Source organism: Phascolarctos cinereus, unplaced genomic scaffold, assembly GCF_003287225.1.
Source record: "Phascolarctos cinereus isolate Bilbo 61053 unplaced genomic scaffold, phaCin_HiC Scaffold_4;HRSCAF=312, whole genome shotgun sequence".
Lineage (NCBI taxonomy): Eukaryota > Metazoa > Chordata > Mammalia > Diprotodontia > Phascolarctidae > Phascolarctos > Phascolarctos cinereus.
Window position 1 is genome coordinate 43,622,198 of NW_027555847.1, and position 20,489 is coordinate 43,642,686.

General features: G+C 38.8%; 1 pseudogene; it reads left to right on the forward strand.

Moving 5' to 3' along the window:
* The first annotated feature begins 1,326 nt into the window (after window positions 1-1,326).
* LOC110195606 (splicing factor, proline- and glutamine-rich pseudogene) lies at window positions 1,327-4,319 on the forward strand (annotated as a pseudogene).
* The last annotated feature ends 16,170 nt before the right edge of the window (window positions 4,320-20,489 follow it).

Genomic DNA, 20,489 nt, shown 5'->3' on the forward strand with positions numbered 1-20,489 from the left:
TTTTAAAAAACCTGTGATTTTGTTGGCATGGGGTCTCCCTCTCCTTAAAAATCACAACTACTCTATGACTTGGTAGATAGTCTTTGAGAATTTCTACAGCTAAAAATTATATCACCTTTCAATACACTTAGTGATGAACTGCAAATTTAGCTAAGTTGATGCTTGGACAACAGACATAAAGGCTATCATTAGGCCCTTGCACAAAGATGTTCTAGTTTGGCAATACCAATCACAGTGTGTGAGTCTTAGCTAATGCTTTTGAGAACCCAGGGTTACCTCCCGACCAGAGGCAGACATAAAGGGAGTACTTCAATGGATTTTAGTGGCCAATTAAAAAAAAAAAGTTTACATTATAACTTTTCCCCTAAAGGCATTGAGAGAATTTATACACTCCTTCCCCTTCCCCCAATAACCTTGAACCTAAAATTAAAAAAAGGTCTTTTTTTTTTTAACTACAAGAGACCATAGACAACAGAAATCACATCTATAACACTCCTGAGAAGTTTTTAAAGGAACTGTTTGGTACGGCGAACTCTCATGAATAAATCACGGTCACTTGCAATCTGCTTAAGTTTCTTCGCCCCTGACCCTGTGGAATTCTGCACTTCCCACCTCAACCCAGTCTCCTTCTCAAGATGGAGATACCTCTAGATCTCTGGCCTCCTCCACTGATAGGTGAGTTTATTTATGGAATCTTCATTTGAGAAAGTAACCCAGACTAACAAAGCTCACCTCTAGCTCTGCTTCTCCTATTCTGATGCTCCATACTTTTAGAGCTCCTTATCATCCCTTGCTTTCCAGCTCCCTTTTCTAAACTGTCTCCTTCTCCCCACCCCAATCACCATTAAAATATAAGCTCCTACAGACAGGGCCCCTATGCGTCTCCTCTCCTCTCTCCTCGTCTCTCTCTTCTCTCTCCTCCTCTCTCTCTCTCCCTCCCTCCCTCCCTCCCTCCCTCTCCTCCCTCCCTCTCTTCTCTCTCTCTCTCTCTCTCTCTCTCTTCTCTCTCTCTCTCTCTCTCTCTCTCTCTCTCTCTCCTCTCTCTCGCATTTGTATGTCTTGTTCTTAGCACAATATCTAATCTCATTACCTGTAACTACCACAGGAATTTTAGACTGATGAATCAATCAAATACCATGAACATTTCCAGACATTCTGGGAAGTCATTTAATTGTGCTTCTCATTAATTCCTTGAACAATAAAAAGATGTAGGGTGAAAGACAATGGAATCCATCCAAGAAAATGGGTGGATCTATACCTAACTAACCTTCTAAATAAAAAAGAATAATGATTAAATGATTGATGTCCATGATAATTAAATCATCAATGTTGAATAGTATTGAGGAAGAAGAGGATCCAAGACTTTGGGGATTGGGGATGTTCATTTTTAGTGGACATGCCCAGGTTGAAGATCCATCAAAGAACACTGAGGAGTGGTCAGACAGGTAGGAGGGGAACCAGGAAAGAGTAGTGTCCCTGGAACCCAGAGGGACTGTCAGTTAATTATTTAGGACCTACTATATGCAAGGCACTCAGCTAAGCCCTGGGGATGCAAAGAAAGGTAAAAGTCAGTCCATGCTCTTGAGAAGCTCACAATGTAATGGGGGAGACATGTCAAAACTAGAGACACAGTTTTTCTACTGTGATCTATATACAGTATAAATTGAAGATAATCAACAAAGGGAAAGTACTTAACATAAGAGGAATCAAAAAAGGTTGCCTGTGGTAGATGGGCCTTGGAGAAGATCAGGTAAGCCAGAAGGCAGAGCTGAAGAGAAAGCACTTCAAAAATGCCTGGGGTCAGAAGTTCACGGCCTTGTTCAAAGAACAGCAAAGATGCCAGTGTCATTGTACAACACAGTACATTGTGGGAGGCAAGGTGTAAGAAGACTTAAAAAACCAGGGAGGCAGGTTATGAAGGGCTTTGAATATTAAACAGAGGATTTTATATTTAATACTAAAGATTATAGGGAGCCACTGGAGTTCATAGAATAGCAGAGTAACAGCAAAGATCAGGTGAGGAGTTGTTTTAGTTTTGTTTTTTCTTTTGTTTTTCTTTTTTCTTTTTTTTCTTTAAAGAATGAGATGACAGGGTACAGAAGCAGTCAGTAGACAGAAAGAGATTGAACTGAAAGAACAGGGAATGATCAAGGGGGTAATCTTCAGGAGATGGGATGGATGAAATAGGAGCAATTTGCAGGTAAATGGGTTTGCCTTGGTTAGGAAAGGGCCCCAATCTTCATGTGAGACAGGAATGAAGAAAGCAACCTTAGCAGAAGGCATCTGCATCTAGGTGATGAGGAGAAAGGGGAGAAGAAGCCACTCTCAGAGTTCGGGCTCTGTTTTTTCAATTAAAGTGGTGCTGTTTCTCAGCTGAGGACTGGGAAAGGTGAGTGGAGGCAGTTCTAAGAGGAGATGAAAAGGTTCCAGGGGTGGGGAACCTACAGCCTGGAGGCCACAGGTGGCCTTCTAGGTCTTTGGGTGCAGCCTTTTATTAAGGGGATTTGTTCTGTGAAGTTTGGATTCAGGCAAAGGGCCTCATTTTAGACTAAAAAGGGTCTAAAGTACAGAGGATATGCTTTGAACTGGGCCAGGCTCAGTTAAGGCTTGTGTCTCTGGCCATTTAGTGTCAAGAAGGAGGCTCCACGTTCCCTGAGCGTGTTCTCTACCTTTCCATCTCCCTGAGCACAGACTAGTCTCAGGACCCCTTTCTCAGACAGAATCGAGTGCCGCTGGGGCCGGCTTCCCTCCAGACATGGCTCCCACCATTCCTCCCCAGGCGCAGCAGCTACTGGCATCGCGGCTGAACCCGGTCCTGGCAATGACCCTGGCCTCAGGTGGGCATTGCAGAAGCCCACGGAAGGCTAAGCCTGGTCAGAGCCCCCGGTGGGTCTGGCCTCATCCTCCTGGAGGGCACCCAAAACCGCAGTACAAGGGTGGTGAGAAAGTCTGAGGGGTGGTCAAAGCCCCCCACCCCCCTCCTGCTGCCTTCCTATCAACGGGGACCCTGGCCCCGACTACCCGCGGGCCGCAGCCAAGAGAACATCTCAGACTTGGAGGCCTTTAAAGCAAATTTGTCTGGCTTGAGATATGTAGGTTACTTGTGAGAAATCTGCCAGAAGATACTATAGACCAGACTTCAAAAGATTATCAGCTAAATATGGAAAACCTAGTGAAGTCATCAAACTGGAATCTAGTGCCCCAGGGAAAAGTGCAAAAGCAGAATTTCATGAAAGACACATGAGAGGGTAACAATTTCAGGTTAGTTTTGCCCTACACGCAGCTAACCTCTCTGTACAAAATTTTTCACCCCATGTTCCCAGTGAATTACTGGAGTAAGCATTCAGCCAATTCAGACCTATTGAAAGGGCTGTCTTTATTGTTGATGACTGAGGAAGATGTACAGGAAAAGATATTGTTGAATTAGTTTCTAAGTCGGATACAAAAAACAAAAACAAAAACAAAAACAACAACAAAAAACAGTTTGAACAGTTTGGGAAAGGAGTGTTTTTGGTTGACACCAGCTCTGAGTCCAGTTATTGTGGAACCACTTGAACATCTGGATAATGAAGATGGTCTTCCTGAAAAACTTGCACAGAAGAATCCAATGTATCAAAAGGAGAAAGATAACCTTCCCTGTTTTTTTCAACATGACACCTTTGAGTTTGAATATTTCCCAGAGATGAAGTCTTTATAATGAAATGAAAAGCAGCAAAAGAAGCAGGTTGGAAAAAAAAAACATGAAATATACAAAAGATTAACTGGATAGTGAACTGGAAGGTGCATATCATGAGCATCAGGTAAATCTTTTACAGAAGGATCTAATGAGACAGCAAGAAGAGCTGAGGCAGATGACGGAACTTCACAATCGAGAAATGCAGAAGCACAAAGAAATACAGTTAAGGCAAGAGGAAAAGCAGAACAAAATAGAAGAAGAAATGATTCACCAATGTGAAATGGGAAAGCAAATGTGACACCAAAGATGAGAAAATTATAATCATGTGTTAAACATGGATCCACTAGATGGAAAGTTAAGAATGGGTGGTACAGGCACAATGAAACTTAGAAGAGCCCCCATAGCTCAGGAAGCCACAAATTTCTACCTTTAGGTGGTATTGTTATAGGTTATGAGGCCAACCCCTGGAGTTACACCAATAGTGGTCCATGTTGAGAAGTGACATGTATACTGAGCCCTTTGAGCAGGAAGGAGCTGGGCTGGTGGCTAGGCAGGGCCCTGGAGAAATGAGACCTGGAACTCCAGCAGGGTAGGTACATGGAGAGAAGAATATGAAGGCGCAAGCAAAAAGCCCCAGTTTTAGATGTGCTGTTTAGGCTTTCATTCAAGTTTGTTTTTTGTCTTTTCTTGTTTAGACACCTTTTTAAAAAATTCTTGCATTTTAATAAGAAAGCTACATTTTTATGGATGTCAGAAATGTATTGGCCTAATATTTTTAAATAGTCTTTATGGGTGAGTAAAATTATTTAATGCACTGTCTCAAAAAGAAAGAAAAACTAGTTTGTTTTGTTTTCTAGGATGTATAGCTTCTCTAAAGTTATGACAGTATACCTTGTGTCACTGAATTTCCAAAGTTTGCCTTTTTTTCAATCTGTGCTTCAAATACATAGAAAAAAATAGCTATAAATGTGATCTCCAATTTTGCCATTCATGCTTCCATATTAGGTAGGGTAATATGTCTTGAAAGTTTAAGACTCTTGGCCTTTGAAGGTACTTTTAATTTGTGGGAAGATATATTTAGAAGCAGGTTTTTTTGTTTTTTTTTTTTCCCCCATAAGTGATCTTAGTTTTAAAGAAGTAACAGCTACTCAAATAACAGTAATTATTGGCTTGCTACACAGCAATGAGTCGTTTGGAGATGGTGATGTAAGTTAAAGCAGAATTGTAAATCTGCAGGAATATGTAAATATGTACCGAGATTATGGAATGGGTTTTAGAACTGTTGGTGAGGAAAAGTGGTGGGCTGGTTGAGCTGTTTGGTTTTTTTTGGGGGGGCAGGAGGGTTTATTTTTTTATTAATAGTACTATTTGTGACTTTTACCCTGTGCTTGAAGTTTTTAACATTGGGGGAAAAAATAGGTCATTTCACCCCTCCTTTTATCCTAATACCAAATCAAATGGCTTGTCTTGACTTCTCTTTCAAATTAAAGATTGTTAAAAGTGAGGGGAACAAAAGAAGTTGATTAGGGAGGTGTAAAAGGGTTGCCTTATAGCAATGAGAGCATCCTTGAGGTTAAATAACAAATTTGTAGTGGACTCAGCATGATTTACGATTTTCTGCAGCTTTTTCAAAAGCATATGGGTTTGAAGGAAGGAGATCTCCAGTGGGATTCTTTCCTTGGCTTTCTTATACTCATTTTTATAAATGACTTGATAATGTCATAGAAAACCAGTCTGTTTTGCATATTAGATCACAAAACTGGGATCCAAAAAGAACTCAACAGCATAGAATGGGCAAAACTTAAGATAAATTTAAGACTAGAGTTTGAGAAAAAAATCACAATTTTCTTAGGAAGTAGAGTATAGAAAACAGCTCATATAAAAAAGGCCATTTTAAGAGACTGCAAACCCAAAATAAGCCAGCAGTACAATATGGGGGTCACAGCAGCGAATAGTATCTTAGGCTGCCTTTAAAGAGGCATAGAATTAACCAATTAATGCTCCTCAACTCACTTCTTATCACCTCCAGAATCAAATATGAAATCCTCTATTTAGCATTCAAAGCCTTTCATAACCTAGCCCTGTCCTATTTTTCTAGTCTTCTTGAGCCTTATTCCTTGCTGCAAACTCGAAAGAGACACTGGCCTTCTTGCAGTTCCATAAATAAGACAGGCATTTCTTAATAGGCATTTTCTCTGGCTGTTCCACATTCCTGCAATTCTCTTATTTCTTATCTCCACCTATTGGTTTCCCTGGCATCCTTTAGGTACCAACCAAAATCCTACCTTCTACAAGTAGTATTTCCCAATCCCTTTCAATTCCTTCTTTCTTCCTTTCAATGCCTTCCCTCTTCAATTATGTCCTATTTATCATGCGTATAGCTTGTTTGTACACACTTGTTTTCTTATTGTGTACCCTATAAAATAGTGTACTTTCTTTTCTTTTTTGTCCACATGGGGTGGACTTATCTGACACCAGAGCTCGGCCCACACAAATGTAAGTTTTGATCTCTGAAACTGATTTTTTATTTCCCTTAAGGACCATTGCTTAAACCCAAATCACTCTGGATCTCATTGATTGGCCAACAACCCAGGTCAAGCCCCACTAGGTCACTGTTTGGGCCCTGATTGGCTCAGGTGAATGTAAATAGCAATTATTTCTGTATTTGCCAGAAATCCTGAGGGTCTTCCCCCCACCTCAGATTGTTTTTTTTTTTTCTTAAAAAGGTAAAGAGGCCATTCTCTGCCTCATTTCTTACCTAGCCTTAATCACTAAATGGGCATTGCCTCAGTCAGACTGAGACCTGTGAAAGTCTTTAGCTTACAAAGGCCAAGATCTTCCACTGTATCCAGGGCCATCTCTAGTTGTCTTAATATATATCTTGCCACTGGACCCAGATGACTGCAGAGGAGAAAGTGAGGCTGGTGACTTTGCACAGCCGTCCCTCACTTGAATCCATCACCTTCCTGATGTAAAGAATGAGGGGCAAACAACAAACAAATAACAACAACACAGTGAGTTCCATGAGGCTAGGAACTACCTTTAGACTCTCTTTGTATCCTTGGCACTTAGCTTAGTTTCTGGCACCAAATGGGCATTTAATGTATGTTTATTGACTGATGAACCTCTGCAAGTAGGAAAAAAAAAAGACATAGGAGAAAAGATTACCTAGCAGGGCAAATGAATGGCCTCCCTAAGCTTTCAGCATCCAGAATGGATTTTCCTATAGTCCTACTCAGTATTTTCCTGTCATACCTTTTAAGACAGTTATGATAGAAGTTAAACCCATTATCCAGTGAACCAACCCTCAAACCCTGGAATAAAAATAACACATTCTGTTTTTAAACTGTGACTGTACTAGTGTAAGTTAGATATTAGAAATAAGTTTCTATGAGAGCTCCAGACATGATTATCAAAGGAAGCTGTGGGATACGATCTCCTAAAAAATTAAAAAAAAAACCCTACATCTATGACCTTTTCCTCAAGTGTGCTCATGGAATCACAGAATTTCAAAGTTGGAAAGGTCTTTCATAGCCAATCTGAACCCTCCAAAGTACTCTAGTGCATCATATCGAGAAAATCTTATTTGGGCTCTCATATTAACCGGTGAGGAAGAACTTCCTCCTGAGGGTGCCCATTTCACTTATAGAGAGGCCTAATTTTTAAGAAAGTTTTTTTTCCCCCTGAACTGAAGCCTCAATACACCTCTAAATTCTAGGCTCTGAAGATTTACAGGGGAATATCATAACCCAATAATGAATTTTTGCCATCTCTTACCATTGTCTCATACAGTACTAAATGTGAATGCTTAATAGCAAGCAACAACACATTAAAGAACTGGCATTTGGGGAGGAGCAGAAATCTATCTAGTCAAAAAAAAAATACATGTCTACTATGTTCTAGGAACTGTGGGAAAGTGTTGGGGATACAAAGAAAGGTGAAAGACAGTCTTTGCCCTTCAAAGAACTCAGAATCTAATAAGAGCCAGACAGCAAAAGACAGAAGCTGAAAGTCGGTGAGGTGTGGTAACACCAGAGGGAGTTCAACTGTGTGGGAAATAAAGAGATGGATTCACTGGGTTCTCTTCTAAAATGGAGGAGATGGGCAGACTGCTACTGCCACTCTTCAAACAGAGGGATAGAGGGGTCTCAAGGGGAAGGTTATATTGAGGAGGTATAAGGTTTGGGGTTAATGTGAGCTTGCAGAGTGATGAGATTCCAGAGTGCATGATGAAATCCAGAGGAGGTTAGAGGAGTATGAAGATTACCCACCTCCTCAATGGTCAGGGCCCTCATACCTTTCAATTTAAAATCTAGGACTATTACGGTTTCAGGAGGATTGATCAAGTGTATTAAGTAATGTAAACGTATCATTGTTTAAAAAAAAATCTTGCCCAATTTATTTTTTTAATATTCAAAAGAAACTTTCATTTTTATTTTCACGTCAAGTTTTTAAGAGTCATTATATCCTACCATATACCTTTACTTAACCTGGCATGACTAATGCCATGTGGGTGACATCAGGTGCCTGAGCTTTAATAAGGTCTTACATTCTAACAAAGTAAGACTAAAGAAAGAATGTCTTCTAGGGAGAAAAATGACATGATTTTTGGTATAGTAACCTTCTTGTTATTTAGTGGATCGAGTTAGGGGGAGATGTTGAAATTCTGCCAAAGTATTCTCCGTATCTCTAATTCACTTGGTTGGCTTTCAGAAATGCTAACAGCTATTGACTAGACTTTCACAATATGTCAGTCTCTCCAAATGAGGGAAATGAAGGGAAAGGGGACTCATCAAGTTTCTTACCTGGCTCAGGAATGTTTATTGACCAGTTTGAGTAATCACTCTTCATTTCAAGTGAATAAATTTTTTTACGGTCTTTGATAGAAAAGACAATGTTGGGGGGGGGGGGATATCATAGAGAAAACATATCCAAAGGGGTGAAACTGAATTGCTCTAGAATTGAGGCTATTTTGATACACAAAGTCCATAGTCCTTCAGAATTCCAAGGAAAGGTTGAGGCACAATGGGTTAATAACAACAATTGTAGGTCTGAGTTCTAGAAGCTGTGACAATAATATGTTTGTGATACAATGGCAGAGGTTTTTATCTCATTATACACCTGTTTTTAGGTGAGCAATGGGAAAAAATAGTGATGCTGTGAAGATTGTAGAGGTCACTGTATTTCAACAAGGGAGTTTTGAAGATGAGAGGGCAGAGCTGCAACTAGTATGAGACAAATGGGCATCTGTCCCCAGAGAACTGATATGCTTTCCCTACTGTCTTCACACTGCTGTCCTCTGCTGGCCTCCACCACTATGCAGTATACCCGCTACCTTTTGCTCCCTTTGCTGTGGTAAATGGAGCAGCTAGGTTGCTCAGTAGATAGAGTACTGGGCTTATATGCAAGAAGACCTGAGCTCAGGCATTTACTAGCTGTGTGATCCTGGGCAAGTCACTTAACCTCTGTTTCTTTCAGTTTCCTAATCAGTAAAATGGGTAGAAAAACATCACCTACTTCCCAGGGTTGTTGAGAGGGATCAAATGGTATAATAATTTTAAAGCACTTAACCCAGTGCCTTGCACAGAGCAATCTTTATAGAAATGTTAGTTATCATTATTTTTGTTGTCATCCACAATTGTTGTTATTCCCAACTCCTCAAATGGAATATATTAATAGAGATTAAGCCATGCATGAAAAGGATCTGTAAGTAACCCTTAAGGGCAGGACCATGTCTAAATAAAGGGGTTGTATCAGAAAACCTCTCATACCCCTACCAGTTCTATAATCCCATGTTTTTTTTTTTAATTTCAGTTCATCTTTCTATGACTCCCATGAAGCCCAGGACTGAATTTTGTTTATGATTAATGCATTGTTTTGCATCTCATTCTGATTTTTGAACAGATTGATGACTTAGTATTTCATCAAAAGGTTGTTTCAGATGGTCTGTTTTGCCAGAATGAAGCAAACTATTCACACCTATTTTTCTGGTGTTTGACTAGTATTTGCTACGATAAACAAGTTGTCGCTGTTGTTGTTGTTGTCCAGTCGTTTCAGTCATATTCAACTCCCCTGAGCCCCACTTAGGTTTTTCTTGGCAAAAATACTGGATTGGTTTGTCATTGCTTTCTCCAGCTCAATTTATAGATCAGGAAACTGAGGAAAACAGGCTTAAGGGACTTGCTCAGGGTCACAGCCAATAAGTATCTTCCTGACTGCAGATTCAGTGTTCTATCCCCTTTGCCCTGTAGATACCCCTATTATAAATAAGAGTGACAAACAAAAGCACTGAAATAGGTCCCTTGAGATAAAAGACTTCTTACAATAGGAAGTAAAATGCCAGCAGCAGTCATTCAACAAGTATTCATGAAGAGAAGTGACTCCTGCCACATATGTGGGTGGAGAATTGGTGATACCATGCTCTCTATGATAGGCTAACCATTTGTCTTATCTACCAGTTTCCCTGCCTGCCCTTCATCTACAAAGTCAGTCTCTCAACTATACATATAGTTGCAAGATATAAGTCTATGCCAACTAACTGGTTCACATCTTAACTCCCATGAGCATCAGACTCTCAATAATTGAACTAATCAAATCATTGACCTTCTTGTAGAATGTAAGTTACCTGAAGACAAGTTTTTTTTTCTTTATATCTTCATTCCCTAGAACAATTTCTTCCATTTCAAAATTTAGTTAAAATTTATAGAATGGGATGAGATGGGATGGGTTGGGGTGGGATGGAATGTAATAAAATCAATCAAGAGCGATGGAAAAAATCAGAGGGGAACATGGCCCAAGTGAAAAGTAATTTTTTTTTACTGTAATTTTTTAGTCTGCATGAAAGTAAATCTCATTTAAGTTCTCCTTTTTAAATAAGTTCTTTTGAAAAGTCCAGCTATATGTGCTATGCTAGGACACCTCAATTCATATATTATTTGGGCTTTGGGTTGTTGACTTTTCCCTCCCCAGTCCAGCAGCAGTTCTGAGTTGTACAGCATTTCGCTCAGGTGGTTCATGAGAGAATTGTTCTGTAATAAAAATGGGTCACTCTATAGGAGCTGGGAGTTGGGTGCTTTTAGAAAGCTTTTCATATAAGCAATTGACTGTTCTTTGCTCCTAGATGATTGTGACCATTTTATTCTCAGATTACAAATTGAATTGGTTCATTTGTATTTCCCTCCATAGGCCCCCAAACATAAAGGTTAGCAATTAGCTTGCTGAATAGAGAATGGATAAGATAGAATACCTTCCAGCTTTTAAAGGGTGTCTCAGGCTTTGACTCAAGTCAGAGGATTTTCTGAATTGGATGTCACTGTAGGATATTTGAACCCTTTTGGTGGCATTTTTTTTTAAATCATCGCTCAAAAGAAATGGGGATTCAAGCAGGTTGTATTAACAGTCTTCTCTGGGTTTCCAATGAGCGTCCTGTTTTCATTTCTTTCTGAGGCTAAATTGATACATTTTTTGTACAGGTATGCGTGGTGAGTGCTGGTTAAGGCCTTCTTTGAAGCACGATAGCTTGCTATTGAACTGTGGCCAGTAAAGTATCTAGAGCCTCTTGGTCCCTCTCAGCTTTGAAAGGCAGGTTATTCCCAAGAAAGATCAGTAGACACAGACTTTCATCCCTCCAGGAGCAGCGGGCTTCATGGCCCAAATGTAGAATCGTTCAGAATGTGAAAGGATGAGGTTGATTTGTGTCCCTTAGCCCTTCTCAAACTTCTGGCACCCACTAAAGATGAAAAGGAGACTCAATCAAATTATAGACAAACAAAATATGCCCCTGAGCCCTGGGTAATAGAGATATGCAGGCATCAAGCCAGCTTGCTTCAATACTCTTGTGTTTTAAAATGACTTCTGGTTAGGCAGAGAATAGAATTCTCCTTTGTCCAGACATTGCTAAACTTCAGGTTAGCAAACCTGAAAGGGCAATCAAAATGTAAACGAATTATTTTTGTTTGAGGATACTTCCAATCTCTCTCTACCTATCTTCAAGCTGCTTATCTGGGAGGTACGTGGAAAGAGTTCTGAATTTTAAGTCAGAGGACCTACGATTATTTCCTAGCTCTGCAAATTGCTTCCTGTGTGACCACAGAGAAGTCACTTCTACTCTACACGCCTCATCCAAAAACTGAGGGGTTTAGACTAAGTGATTTCTAAGATTCCTTCCAGCTTAAATCTTTGATTGTATGACCTAAATTAATTTGTGCAGCAGTTCGGGCAAACTCCCCTAAGAAGGATTGAAAAAGGTGTAAGACATAAGGACTTCAATGATACATTTTAATTGGGGCTTCCTGACAAAATATATACATGAAGGTTATAACCCAGGGAACAGATATGTAACTACTCTTGGGTAGTCTGACCCCTAGGTCCAGTAAGATACTGTTTCCCTTTGATAAAGATGATTGTCAACAAACTCTGCTGTGTACATGTGGAAAGACCTGTCTGCAGGGCACTAGATATTTACCTGACCTAATGATCTATTTTATAGACATTTTTAACAGGTATTTTTTTTAACCTGGTAGCTACAGTATACAACTGCATGCAATATATTGTAAATTCACTGTCACCACCAAGTGCAATGATTAACAGATGCTGATAAATGATTAACAAACAAGCAATAAGTTCATAGAATAATGATGTCACAGTGATGGCAAATGCAAAGAACTATTAATTCCGTCTCCTCCTTCTAGCACAGTACCTCCTGTGATGAACCCATCCTGTCTCACCTTATTTAATTATATTTCACTACAAATTTTATAATTGCTGAAGCAATGGAATTGTCACATTGCTCCTTTGGCTCAAACTGAAATTTGTTTAAAACTAGTACATCACAAATCGCATCCTACAGACTGTAAATATATCTCTTAGATCAGGAATCGCCGCATAGGAAATTGAGCATAAGTATATTTGACTTGTTTCTATGAGAAACAGAAAACTGCAAATGGTTTGACAGCATGAACAAGGAAGATTTAGCTCACATACTACCAGGTACAAGTTCGATTATGTTGAAAAGCAGCAGGCTTTCTTGTGTCTTCTGATCATGAAAGCTTCAAGAGACAGGTCAGGTTTCTAAGAGACAAAAGAAGGATTTCTAGATGATATGATTCACGGAATTCAACTGTGATGTCAACAATATAGAGAACAGCTCTCAGTACAGTTAGGCAGTTTGCTTTTGACTTAAGAGACGTAGGGTAGCTGTCTAGAGCACTGAGAGGTTATGTGATTTTCCCATGATCACACAAGGAGTATGTGTGAAACAAAGAACTTGAACATGAGGGCTGAAGGAGTTAAATCCAAAACTCTATCCATTACTCTACTTTTAAAGTCATTCTTAGATTTGCATGGTATAAACCAGTATTCTTGCAAAAAAGTAAATGCCATTTAAATGTTTTCCCACAGGTAATATTATGTATAAAATAGTTGCTCTAAATAAATGTAATTTATTTTAAAAGACCTTTGTTTCATCATCTGAAAGGAGTACTGTTGCTTTCTTATTTTGACAATCTTCCCATTCTCCATAGTATCTCCCTTTTGTATTTTCTTAGAGCAATTTAAAAATAGCAATACAGACTCCTATAGTATCAGCAAGACAGGAATTAATTGCACAGAAAAATGTAAAATTAGTCACTGTTTTTCAGCAACAATAAATTATTTATTTTCTATGTTGAAAACAGGCCTCCAAGAAAGTCCTATTCTCCTGGTTTATTGTGTTATGGAGGTCACCCTTGGTTCTCAGTGGATATGTTTACTGGTGAAGTATGAACTCTAGTAGGTTCTACCAAGCTAGAGAGATTTTTAAGACAGGTCAAGGGGCACACTGTGTCTGTCATCAAGACACAAAGAAAGCTAAATACAGAAAAGCTCAGGGCCAAAAGTTTTGCCAGAAAGTGATGAATTATTTTGTTTGATGAATTGTTATACAGAAAACAAAGCAGTCTGAAAAAGTTTGCCCCTCTCTTCTGATTTCCTTGTGATGGCAGAGGAAAAGCAGAAAGGTAGTCAGAGTCTTGATAACAAGCACAACTAAAATGTGTGTGTTCTTAATGAATGATCTTGGTCAATCACACAATCCAAATGCATTTATCAAAGACCTACAATGTCCCAAGCTTTACATTAGTCACTAGGAATATGGACACAACAGTGAAATACAGTCCTTTCATTCAAGTAGTTGTCCATCAGGGGAGATAATGTAAATATACATAAGCATGTCTAAAATATATTATACACACACACACACACACACACACACACATATACATATGTGTGTATGCATATATGTATGTGTATGTGTATATATGGGAGACTAGCAGTTCAACTTTTGAAGAAATTTGGTCATATCTATGTTGACACTCTCATTATAAATACACTATTGATTAAAAATTAAAAAAAAATTTCAGCAACATGAACAGGCACCTTTGGGAGTGACTCTTCCCAACAAATAAATACGTGGAGAAATTGATTTGGCCATATTACCAAACCACCAGCAGCAACGACAAAGCATGATTGTGTGTGTCTTAGAGTGCTCTCAACAGTAAGCAAACTGTAATGAAGGTAATTGCAGCTTCTGGGACAACATCTGTTGCAGAGGTTGAAGCAAAGAAATCCTGTGAAGAACTTGACAAGGCATGACAAAGTAATTCAACATGTACATTAATTCACAATGGTTTCAGTATGATGATGGTCTCAGAGGAGGAAAGCAAAACATTGGAAAATATGTTTGGGGATCAAGAAATGAAGGAAACCAAAGCCTCATGGATTGCTCAGAAGTCTCCCACCCCCTACATCATCAATGTTGTTCAGTCACGTGCGATTCTTTGTGACCCCATTTGAGCTTTTCTTGGCAAATATACTGGAGTGGTTTTTCATATCCTTCTCCAGGTCATTTTACAGATGAGGAATCTGAGGCAAACTGGGTTAAGTGACTTGCCCAGGATCACACAGCTAATAAGTGTCTGAGGTTGGATCATGAGATAAAACATCCTGCCTCCAAGCCCAGTGCTCTATCTATTGTATCATCCAGCTGCCTGCATAATGGATATTTTCTTTAAGAAAGGCCTTGGTAAGCACTGAAATGTGGGAATTAAACAATTTTGTTATAACAGGATCATAAATGACTTCATCTCCGTGGAAGTCTTTTTGGTCATTTCTGAATTAATCATTTGTATTCAGTAAGATCTTCAGTTGATAAAAGCAGACAAAAAATCAACAGCAAATTAGAAAAAAAAAAAAGGATAAAGTTGAGAAAAGGTAGCATGTAATTATGGTATCTTCAACCCAATATGTTAAAACAATTTATTTTAGGCCCCAAAAGGGAAAGGGACAAAAGTAAAGACATCAATTTGGATTATTTTCAGTATATACAATATGGCCCCCGATAAGAATCAACTTCTGCAGGTTTACAGATTCAGAGGAAGGCAAAACTGGAAAGCATACACTAGACTTTTCAAAGGAAGGTACCTATGTCTACAGTGCCTTACAAATAATAGCTACTTTCTAAATTTTGAACTTAATTGAATTGGCTCCATACTATTGTCCTCTATACCTCACTTTCCTGTGATAATTCCTCAAAACTATGCTATTGTTCTTTCTCTCATTTCCCCAAAATAAAATCCTATGATTCTCATAGTTGGGTGCCATTTCTGCTAAACTGATGAAAGGACATGTGGCTTGAAGGACATAGGAGCGATAGATTTTTAACAAAAAGCATAAACAGAATGGTGAATCTTAAACCCTTTAAAAATAAAGTTAAAAGGTTCTTTTAATTATGTATGGTGCTTATACTAAAATATTCATATTTTTGTTATTGTTTACACTAAAATATTCATGTTTCGTTATGGCGGATAGAACTTGCACATGTTGTTTTATTACATATATTAATATTTCACCAACTTTTTTGATCCTGAAAGTGATCTTTGTAAAATAATTAACCTGAGTATTCAAAAGAAGGGGGGAAATTATAGTAGGTATATAAGGCTATTCATCCTCATTGGCTGAGGTGACTATTTTTATCACTGAATACCAGTAGTCTCTTTGGCTGTGTCAGTGTCTGGGCTAAGCAATTCAATCCAAACTGGTAAACCAGTGTATTTATGTTCACAGCATCAGAGATTTGTTTACCCGGGTTCACAAGACCTAGCCTTCCTATTCTACTCACAAGGAGCAGAACTACACCATCACATAAAAGAAGGAAGGGGTGTGAAAAGCAGAAGACAATATGTTGTGTTATTGAGTGTCAAGTTCAAATTTGTTTTCAGCTTTCCTCTTGCAGAGCTTCCCCAGTAATATTCACCTTTCCCTGTGGGATCATAGAGTACAATGTTTTGACATTTCAGTCATTTCCATAACAACAAACTAGAGAAAGGTGGATATAGAAAGAGTAGTTGAAAAGAAATAATACAGGAAATTTTTGAGCCTCTCTTTCAAAAAAAAAATTTCACAAGTGAAAACAAAGTGTTTTTCTTGTGTAATAGTTGGTTTGGCACTGTTTATTACTACTACTACTACTACTACTACTACTACTACTACTACTACTACTACCATTATTATTGATTATATACTAAAGAATTAATGTGGAAATTCTAAATATAATCTTATATTCACAAGTTTACTATTAAGCACTAAATTAGGAATAGGGTTGGAGATGTGAAAAGGACTGTGATTATATTAGTCTAGGAAACTCATGATACAGTCAAAATGGAGGAGTAAGAGTAAAAAGTCTAGCCTAGCTCTCCACCAAAGCTTTTCCACAAAGATCTACAAAATGTACTAGCTTGAATTCTTCTTGCAAAAACTTAGAAAAGTGAATCATTTTTTTTTCCATCCCAACAGACATTAGAGAGAAAAACAGAGAGGTTACTATTTACACTAGGAATGGAACCTGACCAAGAGCACCTATACCCTGTAATTGAAAGAGAATAGAAACTGGGTGACAGTCCAGGAAGCAGCTGGGCAGGAAGGGATCCCTGAACTAACACAGGGTTCAGGAGTGGTTGCCACTTGGCAAATAGGTCTCCCACCATTCAATTCCTTGTAGAAGTAGGATGGGAGAAAATCACAAAAGAGGGGGTGGTAGAGAGGATAGATCGCTAATGGGCTCTAACTGAGTACTCAGTGAGTAAAATTTTGGAAGCCAGCAGTAGTTGTGTGGCTCTGTTCCCAGCAGCAGAGCAGGGATTTGGTTCTAACCTCCAGCCCTAGGTGGATTCCCACAGTGGAATAATCAGGCCAAGAGTTCCATATCAAAGGGGAGCCTGATGTTGAGCCACTCTGATTCTAGAGCCTCCTGGTAAGGTTATAGTAGCTAGTGGAGTCTCAAAGTACTCTTGAAATTCCAAACAGGAACAGAAACCTGTGTCAGGAACATGTAGAACTCATTATTCCAAGAGAGGAGCAAACAGACTTTGCCCTAATCACATTACTTTGGGGGTACTGAAAGCTTGCAAGCCTCTCCCAGGCTAAGCTATGAAAAAAAGGGTAGAAGAAAAGAAAAGCTTAGACCAAATGTTCCTCCCTGAAGTGTCTCAATTCTTACCTAGCCCTTAGTCATTGAACGGATATGGCCTCAGCCAAACTGAGACCTGAGAAAGATCTTAATGTAAAAAGGTCAAGGTTACACACTGTATCTCGGGCCATCACCAGTCATCTTGACCTTTGTCTTGCCACTGGATTCTGAGGACCATGGAGGACAGAACATGGATGATGACTTTGCACAGCTCTGTCTCACTCAAATCCAACTCACATGCAAGACAAGATATCAGGCTCATGATGTCAATGGTCCTCTTTAAGAAGAAAGGACAAGGGGCAGCTACGTGGCACAGTGGATAAAGCACCAGCCTGGAAGTCAGGAGTACCTGAGTTCAAATCCAGCCTCAGATCAAACACTTGACACTTACTAGCTGTGTGACCCTGGGCAAGTCACTTAACCCCAACTGCCTTAAAAAAAAAAGAAAAAAAGAAGAAAGAAGGACAAACAACAACCTCCCTGGAATGCAAGGAGCCCAAGAATAGCAAGAAGAAGGCTGGAAGAACAAGCAACCAAAAGATGCCCACCAACAAGAGCTGAAGGCAAAAACCCAAAAGAAGAGAACTCAAAAACATCTACCAGCAAAGCCTCAAAGAAAAATGCAGAGACACAAATTGAATTCAGGTCTTTCTGTGTTCCAAAGTGGATCCTCTCTAGCCATGTGTTGTTTCCTTTAAATGAATAAGTAAACTTCTATAAATGCCCAAAGCTGAAACCTATTCTACCTTAGTGACTGAGCCAGATTCTTGTAGTTTTTCAGACTCTGTCTAGTCAACAATCCATTAAGCCAAACTATTATATCTGTCTCTCTGTCTGTCTCTGTCTCAGTTGGTGTATTTGTGCAATTAGATACAAGTACAGGTTGTTATGAAGCTCAAATGAAATAATGTATATAAGGTCAAATTTTAAAACATTATATAATTTATCATTACCATAACTATTCTCATGATGATCATCATCTCAGCTCACAAGTATGCATCAAAACTTTCATGAATGTCCTCAATTACAAACTAAGGTAAGGGAGATGATCAGCAGAGCTCTTTCTGGCCAGTCTGATGAGCATTCCTCTTGCCTTATCAATTACTGCAATGTCTATTGGCATGTAATTAAAAGGTAAAAGACAAATCCTGATTGTATCCTCATGACTGGTGCTGCCCCTAAGATGGTTAGTTGGCTTGGCCTCATGGGAAGGGTGGAGAGATTCTTGTTAGAGGAGGTATCCTGTCAGCTACATTGAAAATCACCTATGAGTGAATACAGCACTTCCTTCCTTCCTTCCTTCCTTCCTTCCTTCCTTCCTTCCTTCCTTTCTTTCTTTCTTTCTTTCTTCTTTCTTTCTTTCTTTCTTTCTTTCTTTCTTTCTTTCTTTCTTTCTTTCTTTCTTTCTTTCTTTCTTTTTCTTCCTTTCTTCCTTTCTCTCTTTCTCTCTTCCTCTCTTCCCTTCTTCCCTTCTTCCTTCCTTCCTTCCTTCCTTCCTTCCTTTCTTTCTTTCTTTCTTTCTTTCTTTCTTTCTTTCTTTCTTTTTTCTTTCTTTCTTTCTTTCTTTCTTTCTTTCTTTCATCTAAAGCAGCCATTTCTGGGGGAAGGGGATGCTTTATCTACAGAGGTATAACTTCCCCACCCACCACGGTTTTAAACTCTTGAGTTCTGGTTTGTCTGGTTTGTCCTTCGAATAGGGAAAATGGGAGCAAAAGGCTAAAGGTAGAATGTCATTGTCTTTTATAAGATGTCACAGAGGGGCAGCTTCTCCAACAAGACTTTATAATTCTAAGTACCAATCAACCAATCGTCCTGGGGTCACTAATAAAATCAATCAAAGTCCCAGTCCCAGGATATGTAAGGATCTGTCTTTATTTTCTTGACAAGGAGCCAATAATTACATTCATATTTTATGTATTCTCATGTGTTTTAGGGGGAAAGACATTCCTATCTCCTTTTTGCTAAACATGTCAGGTTTCACATATCTGCAGAGTATTTTATTTTATCAAAGAGCACACATTTATGGGCAAGTAGGAGGTGCAGTGTTTAGACTGCAATGCTTGGAGTCAGGAGAGCTGAGTTCAAATTCAGCCTCAGTCACTGTTTGACCTCGTGTGATCCTGGGCAAATCACCTAATACTGTTTGCCTCAGCTCTTTGTCTGTAAAATGAGCTAGAGCAAGAAACGACAAACTCCGATATCTTTGCCAAGAAAACCTCAAATGAAGTCTCAACGATTAGCATATGACCGAAAAACTTACCAACAACACCAACATATATAGATATATATTTTAAGTATTAACCTTCATTTGGTGAATCTCTTACAATTCTAAGAGATTTTGAACTCAGAGTGATATACCTAGTAAATTTTAAATGCCTATCTGTTGCTGTCTCCAGGATCACAAACCTCGATTTCTTGCTGAGATCCAAAAACATAGGATGTTGAGACAAAGGCTCCCAACCTGATGAATAGCATGATTGGAATGTAATTTAGACAACTCTACCCCCTTCCACAATTGCTGAAAATTCATATTTAACCTGATTGTGCAATGAGGAAATTGCCTGACTCAAGATTAGCAAAGGAAAACATGAACCAGGGACTTATTATTAGAAAGAAAAGACTACCAAATATAAGTGTTTAGATGATGAGGATGAGGATGAGGATGAGGATGATGATGATGATGATGATGATTCTTTGCTTAGGGTAGCTTATTCCATTGTGTGCCTAGAGACATAGTATAATTTATACATCCTCAAAATCATGCTGTATATAGTAAATAATGCTGATTGCACTGTTTATCAAAAAATCATGGCTTGTAACCTCTTAGAATCCAGGTAACTTATTATGAATGTAGAATGAAAGGTTTTAAATCCTAGATAACACATTCTGAAATAAAATATGCAAGGCCTGGTTCTGTTGGTGAAGATCTGTGTCTATCTGCTTGTTAGACTTTTCTGAAGCTGTAATCTTTATTTTGTAGCTGATCTGGCTCTTTCATGAGCAACCTAGCACCAAATGAATATTAATGATTTATTTTAGTCCTTTCTAATTCTCTACTACTTATCTGAGAACTCCAGAAAATCTTGGATTTCCTTCCTTGGAAATATTTAGTGAGTCTCAAATTTCAACGGCAGAAAAATAGGAACTACCGGATCTATTATTAAAGTCCATAAAGTGTCATGAATGAGATTAAGGGAGATAATATTAGTAAACTGGTTCACTATTACTTTGAGTTTTGGATGAATCTTTATTTCAAAGAGGGCTCAAAAAGTTGTATAAATGTTGGTGATGGAGGAAATTATTCTGTTCCAC